The sequence below is a fragment of the Rissa tridactyla genome, chromosome 5 (genome assembly GCF_028500815.1).
Source record: "Rissa tridactyla isolate bRisTri1 chromosome 5, bRisTri1.patW.cur.20221130, whole genome shotgun sequence".
Taxonomy (NCBI): domain Eukaryota; kingdom Metazoa; phylum Chordata; class Aves; order Charadriiformes; family Laridae; genus Rissa; species Rissa tridactyla.
Genome location: NC_071470.1, coordinates 47,246,117 through 47,254,181, shown reverse-complemented (window position 1 = coordinate 47,254,181; position 8,065 = coordinate 47,246,117).

The following is an 8,065-nucleotide window of genomic DNA, read 5'->3' as shown; positions in this document are numbered from 1 at the left end:
ACACAGAAAAAATCCCAACAACTGCAGTCTTGTTTTGTCTTACAACTTTAATTCCTGCCAGCAACAGAAATATGCAGAAATCCAATACTGGCTTTGGTTGATTGCTCACTATTTAGGGTACACTATAATGAGGTATAGAGGTTCCCAAATTGCAACTCCTGAGGCGTTCCTGCCCTTTCAGGAGAAAGCAGACAGCCTATGAGGCTCACCCCCGCAGAACTGGCCACGGGCCGACTAGGGCATTGCAAGTTACTCTTGTCTACAAGAGCAGGCACGCAGATCATGAGTCTCTGACAGTCTGTGCTTCTCATTTCAGTAGTTAAAATTTCTAAAACAGAAAAATAGTGAATGAATCTTTCATGTTTACCATCCATCTACCCTAGGAGTAGCAATAATGAAGTCAATGAAGAATGGCATTCAGTAGAAATAAAATAGTGAGAGCAGATATTAAATTTTCGTGTTGCCTTACATCTTTGCCTTCTCTGCATATGTCATGACTGGCCTTGAACCTAACCTTTCAGTACTGTGAAGAGATTTTTGTACTCAGTTTCTTAGGCCAGTCTCTTTTGACTCTAATGATAATGGCGGGTGAGTGTGGAACTAGCCCATAAGCAGTAGCCCTTTTTATCTACCAGAAATTTCATGTGCCTGCAATGGCCAGAACAGCTGCCTGAGAGAAGACAACACAAATGAATGGTGTCAAACAGCCTTTGTCACTTTAAGTGTGAAATGTAATTACCTGAGTTGAGGCCAGAAAAATGGATGCAAAGTTCATAAGACCTGAAACTACAGAAATGGAACAACTGCTTTTGTTGTCTTGTGTCTTTTTCTTAACAAAAATCCATGAGAAAAACATTGGAAAAATGTTTAATCCAGACCAAAGCAGTATATCACAAGACAAACTAAATGTCTATCTTTCTTAAGAGTATCTGGCTGTCAGAGTATGATGCGGTAACTACAGATGTGGTCTTATGAGATAGTTACGGCAATACAGTATATGCTGACTGGTGAACAGTGCTCAGACATCCTCCCTGTTAAGAAAAGTAAGTGGTGGGAAAGCAGGCGAACATTTCTGAACTGGAGCTTTATAGTCTTCCATCACCTAAGACTGCACAGCCAAGGTTAGCATTTAGTTGTGACATGACTCAGTCTGTGACATAGCTGTAAATATCCACACCTACACTTCACATTGGGAACATCAAAGCACTTCGTGTCTACAATCCATTTAACACAATACTAAGAAATATGAGGATAAGTACTTCAAATATGGTTTAAGTAATTACCACTTCATATGATAAGGGTTTATCTACATTAAGGACTGCAGAAGTAAAAATATCTCCTTTGAGATAACAAATAAATTAATTGTTCTGACATCATCCAGGGACAGGAAAGTTAAATAGCTTTAGTCAGTGCCTTTCAAGCCCTTGTATAAAGCAAGCTACGTTCAATCCTGTGAAATATTCCCTTACATAGAAAAAAAAGCTTATTCATTATAAACATTACAATGTGCATATTCATGCTCATCCATAAAAGAAATGTAAACATTGCTCCAAGTCTATGCATATGAGATCAGGACACGGTGAATCACCTTTTGGAACACAGAAATCATATGGAAATAATTTTTTCACTTCAAACCTGAGATACAGTATGCTGTATGGTAGTGCAGTAGCAATATAGCACTGTCATGTTGTATCCTAGTTCTTTAAAGGAAACAATGGAGAAGAGCAATAATCTTTCACCCAAATAAAACAATGAAGTGATCATAGCAAGAAATTACTTGGCAGGACCTGTCAATGTCTCCCACACTTACAGTTTACTTTTTGCAAAATCTTCAGCAAAGATTCCTCTGATCATCACATTAAGGAATACCTTCTTCCAGACCAAAGGTAGACTTCCCACTGAATGCAAACAAATACTGCCAAAACTTCCCCCTAAGCCCCATGTAGGCAGACCACAAGATTTTTCACAGACCAGAATTTCACAAACTATAGCCTCAGAACCACTGGGGCTTCACAGAGTGCTTGCTGGTGGTTTGCAGAAATTCAGCCGACTTAATGATATTGCCTACTCCACTTTTTTAGTGGCGACTGTAAATACACAGAATGCTTTCCTAAAGCTGGTCTGCTACAGAAACAACTGCTGCTGTTGTCACAAAAACCTGAAGCAGCTACATGTGAAAAGAAAGATGTCTGTACAGATGTAGGCTGGCAGAGTAGCACATGCAATTTATCAAGCAAGGTCTGGTTTAAACAACTTGTCCATATGAAAGGCCAATAAAGAAGTACATCTGGTGACTTTTCCCATGGCAGGCAGTAGCCTTGAGACGTCCAAGGCAAGGGAGAGCAGGAGGGGAAGTGACCAGCCAGGAATGAGGTAGTCACAGTCAGGCAATTAAACCAATCTGCTGCATTGTAAAAAGATAAGATTTGCCCCAGATACACAACTGCATTTCCTAAACTTTTATGACACTATTGAGTGTATTTCCCTAATCATGTTTAAAAAGTGGCTTGCCCATGTGCTATTATTCCCTCAGGAGGTTACAGATGGAGCTTTTCTAATGAACAAGAAGTTCAGTGGCCATAAAACTGTATTAAGCAGCCATTTTTCAAATCCATTTCAAAAGATGTCTATCCATGTGTTTAACTACACCAGGAAGAAAACAATATGATAAATCCCCTCTACAGGTTGTATCTGCATTTAACCTATATTTGATTTCTTCTTTCCATGAAATTTTTTACACGATTTTTTTGCTGATGATATTTTACAGAGTCAATAGAGAGATCAAAGAGCAGAACTAAAAATATTCAGAATTATGTCTTCTCCTCCCTCCCTTTCACATTTCCCATTTTCTGTCAGTTCTGTTTAATTTCTACTTCTTCTACTTCTAGTAAATCTGTGTCCTTTTAAATTCAACCAAAGCTCCTACATTAGATTGTATTTTTTTCTGCTATACCATTGATAGTAAAGATTCTACAGGTCAAAAATTTCTCTAACTTACAGAAATATAAGTCATGATTCACACATTAGGTAATCAGTAATTTCCATAAAACCTAGTATTCTTTTATACGTAAGACACACAAAGTTTCTTAAATTTCAGAGAATAGCAGGCACAGGCCCTCTAAACAACATTATTGTTAAACCTTCACAGTGTTTTGTTATTTGATTGTTTTTCTTTTAGTTTACAATTCTGGAGTCAAAGGTTACATCTAAATCTCACTTTTCATTTGAAAACCAGAAGGCGATACAAGTAACGTAAGAAAATTTAACACGTTATTTAAAATATTTTTCTTCTTTAGCTAGTATCATAATTATTTCAAATCCAAATCCCTTCTATTAATACATGGAATACTACTAAGTGATATAACAAGAGGTTATAACAATCAACTCTTTTAATTTTCTAGGAGCTTCAATGAAGGGCCAAAATTTGGACTTTACAGTAGTCTTGTTAGGCAAAAGACACTTGTGTCAATCTCCTTCACTGGCAAACTTTTAAAATACTACATTAAAGTCCATGTTTGTGAATAGACCTTCTAATGTCAGTGGATAGATATTTGGTGCCAAAAGTCATAAAATAGCTTGACACTCAAGAGATATCACTTAAAAAATTTCCAGAGGGTTCCTCCCAGGTATAGGCAGTATTCATCTCAATGTGTCTTTTGTTGATATTCACAAAAGAGCTTGCTTTGTTCCGCTAAGCTGAATATTTTGCGCAATGCTCTACGAAACACAGATGTGAACGACAGGTACAAAAGAGTACTGCCATCCTAGATACTAAAGAAAAAAATATTTTTTTTGCTTATGACTAAAAGCCTTTATCTCTCTTTCAATAGAGTCCTTTTGAAATTGCATAATAAGCTTTCAAATAGGTCCCATCAATGCTTCAATTCAATTAGTATATTAAATTGTCTATCGCACGAAGTAATATATTTCCCATAGAAGAGGATAATTACATTTTTAAACGTACTTTTCTGCTGGATTTATTTTCTTTTAACTGGGAAAAATATATAATCTATTCCAATGGAGCATGGGAAAATATATTCACTGAACCAAACCTGGAATTAATAAACTAATTAATCACTTTAAGACTCAGGTCTTGGAGGAGGTCTTTGGACAAGAGGCATGGAAGCTGCATGTGAACAGAGTAAGCCTGCAAAGTTTGTGGGTGCTGACCTTATCTGCCTTCTGGCCTGAAATACCTATTTGTGTAGTTTTCAAGATATCTGTAGAAATTGATATATTCCAGTAAAAGATGCTATTTCCCCTTGAAAATCACATTTCATGTTGTCCCTTCTGCTTGGAAACCTGTTGAAAGTATACTATTTGTATAATAATATATGTCACATTTTATATATTTCAATTATATATTTTTGATGGGTTTATTTGCATTTATTTTAGTCCTTCTTCCACTGACTACAGTCAACTGGTTTAAGTTCTGCCCTTACCTTGATCCTATCAAGATATTAAGACAACAAAATAGTATCCTTTTAAGTTTCTGATGGGTTTGATTCAGGGCATAGACAAAACAGACACAATTTTTTGTGTACATTTTTGTGTACATTTTCTTTTACACAAAGAAATACAGCATAAATACAAATATGGCATTTATAGAATTGAAGAATCATAGAATCATTTGGGTTAAGATCATTGAGTCCAACCATTTATGCTGAATATCAGTTTCTGACACATGCAGTAGCAATCACTGCAAAGCCAGTGATGGCAATCTTATCTTGAGAACTGCTTTGTTTCGTCATTTGTCATTTGTTTGTGAAGTCCCCCCTATAATATAGGTTGCTTATTTAAAAACATATTTCAAACACATAGCTACCCTTTTTTCCTTCCCCTCCTTCAGTAGCCCTCCAGATATTTTACAATAATTAGGAAAAAGAAGACCAGGGAAAAAAAAATTAGTGTTCTTTGGACTAGGACTTTAGTGGTTTTGTTGTTGTACCTTAAAATTCATTACTTAGTTCTTTCTGAATTTATCATAAAAGGTAACGAAGAAAGTAGCATGGAATTCCATAACATAAACCTGTTGCTCAGTGTCCTCCTTCTCTGCCTGATATTCCACAGGTACAGCAAAAGGTACAACACAAACCACAGTACGCTGTTGTATTTTGCTGCATTTCTGTACATCACTTTGGAAGCTATTATTGGCAGTAACCCTACTGTAACACACATATCCTACTCTCTGTAGCCACAGACAGTCCATAGTGATGAACAAGCATCCCTCAGTATGCTTCTGCTGTGTCTTTATTCTCAATATGGGATCCTACACTGAGCTATCCCTTTTAATGTTGACAAAATGTCCGGGATAATAAAATAACTTGCATATTAATAATAAAACTGACAGTTAAATGGGAGCTAACAGTTTAGCAGAAACATAGGAGACTGGGTATCTTATTTTTTGTCCAATCAGACTTTTCCAGAATAACGCTGTTAAAAAAAAAATAGATCTTTTGTACTTTGATTGGAAGACAACACATTGTTCCATCCAGTTTAGTTCATTGCCAGGGGTTATTGAGTTTTTCACTGGAACATCTCAAGTGCTCACTCCTTCCAGAAGTCATGGAATAATTAAGCCCAGAAGTCACAGGATAGTTAAGAACACGGCTGTGGGATTTTTTTCTCCCCATAGACATTAAGATCTAAAACTAGAATGTAGCTAGTTACATATATTTTTCCATTATTTTTTCCAGTCATCAAACATCTCTTGTGCCTTTATCTCACATTCACCCACCTGTGAATGTTTTATTTCAAATATGCTCATATGTCAATACCACCTGCTATTACTCTTTGTGTGAATAAGACAGTGTCATGCCTGGACCCAAGGCAGGAAGTCCATTTAGATGCTTTGAGATTCCTGCTGAAGTTAAGTAGTTATTTCAGCTGTTGCTTTACAGACCCACACCCTCACAGAGAGGTAGATACAAAACTGTACACCACAGACTAGTCAAGTCATCTATTTCAGAAGTTTCCCACATATGGATTTCTACAACAGGACACCATCACCTGTTATTCTGGCACTGTTAGAGAGATATTAAAAAGAGACTGTTTTGCATCACAAATGACAAAACCACCTGCGGGACTGCAGGAGTTTATATGTTGAGGTGATATATATATAACAGAAATAGAATTAAAACAGATGGAGGAAACTTGACCCCTGCTTAGAATGTCTTATGCATATGAATTGTCTCATCTTGAGATCTCTTTATTGTTGTGAGCTCTGTGATAATATTAAGATTAAAAGAAAGGAAGAAATGCAATAACATCTCAGTTTTGACAATTCTAAAACTGGGGCTACTAAGAAAAAAAATGATTACAATACATTTTCTATTTTTCAGCTCATTCCCAAAAGCAGCAAGCAGATATTTTTTTTAACTCATGAACAGTTATAAACAGTTATAAATAACGCATTCAGTATGGACCAGGTCAGAAACTGGATTGACTATCTGTGCAGGTGAGTAAAGGAACAAAATGAACTGGCTACTGGAAGTGTACACTATACGAACAGGAAGAGCAGATTCTGTCAGGCTTTTTCCTGAGAGTAGGAAAGGATTGGGAATATGCTATTGAAATGATACTCTGCTTCTGTATACAAGTAAGTGTCATCAAGCAGTCTGGCTTGTAAGGTTATCTAGCTCAATCTTATGTTAACTTGGAAAACTGACATAGTAGTTACAAAGAATTTAAAAACACAAGCAAATGGTACAAACTAAGCATAGAACATCTCGGGGGGGGGGGGAAGAAGTGGATGAAAATTCTCAACCTATTCTAGAATATTTTTATTTTTAGTTATTTTAGTATACAATCAAATCCCATCACCACAAAAATCTCTTTTCCAACAGCACCAGCTCCAAAGTTCTGATCTGAGCGTAAGGTGTGGCCATTCTGCCACACAAGCAGATTTTGTGCTCAAAGTCAGAATAGACCACCTCTAAAAATAATTCCAACATGGCAGTTCTGACACTTCCACTGATCCTTGATTCCTATAATTTTTTAATAGGGTGGTTAATATTGAGTTAATATTTTAAGCAGCCTTTAGACTCTATATGTTGACTTTCAGGAAGTTACAGTGCTTTGTGCTTTTTAAATTACTATTGCTCTGTGATACAAAAATTTACACTTACGAAGGAATTACTTGCTTGTGGCTGAGGATACATAAGGAGGAGGGAAAAATGGTAGATTTGTAAAGCCAGTGCTTCCCATTTGGAAAGTTTAGCATCCAGTTTATTGTATGCTTCCTGCCCGTATATCCTCTCATATGCTTTCAGCAGCCCACTCTGTATCAGAATTATAACTTTTTCAGAAAGCGCAGAATTATTTTCTTTTTTAGGAAAATGTCATTCAAGACATCTGCAATTTTAGATTTGAATAAAATGAAACTTTTACAGTTTAATTACATTTGAAACTAAATTACATATTAAAACCTGAAAAATTAAAAATTCTATCACTGCCGAGGCCAAGTTGCCATTCCTATCTGCAGCTATTCAAATAGATGAACTACCACCTCTAGAACTTCCAAAGTGATTCTTCATTCTAAAGTTTACTAAATTAAGATTTTTTCTTTGAAAGGATGGCAGGTAAACAATCTTTCTGAATCTTTTCTCCCCGGTCCTGAAATATTTTTCCTTATTTGGATATGTGCTGGAAAGGTCTATTAATAAGTTTTGCAACTAAAAAATCAAACTTAAGGAGACCAGGACAGATTAGGATCATAAAACTGTCTTTAACTTCATCAACACTTTTTTTTTTTTGCCTTGACTTTTGATTGTGTGTTTTGTGGTATGTGTTGGTGTTTTTCCTAATCAGGAAAGATAACTAAATACATTTTTGAGGTTAGAAAAGCATGTATAAAGAGACAAGCTTTCACATACCACCTACAGATGATACCAATTAAGCTACAATGATATTTATATAGTGCCTTGCTAACTAAAAAATCCGTTGCTTTGTAAATAACTTAGTCCATGGTGATGCTGCCTACGATAGCTATACAGCGGGCTCATTTCCCCAGCTGGAACATCAGCCAACTTTCCAGCCTTGTTTACCTACCCAGACACCTAAACCC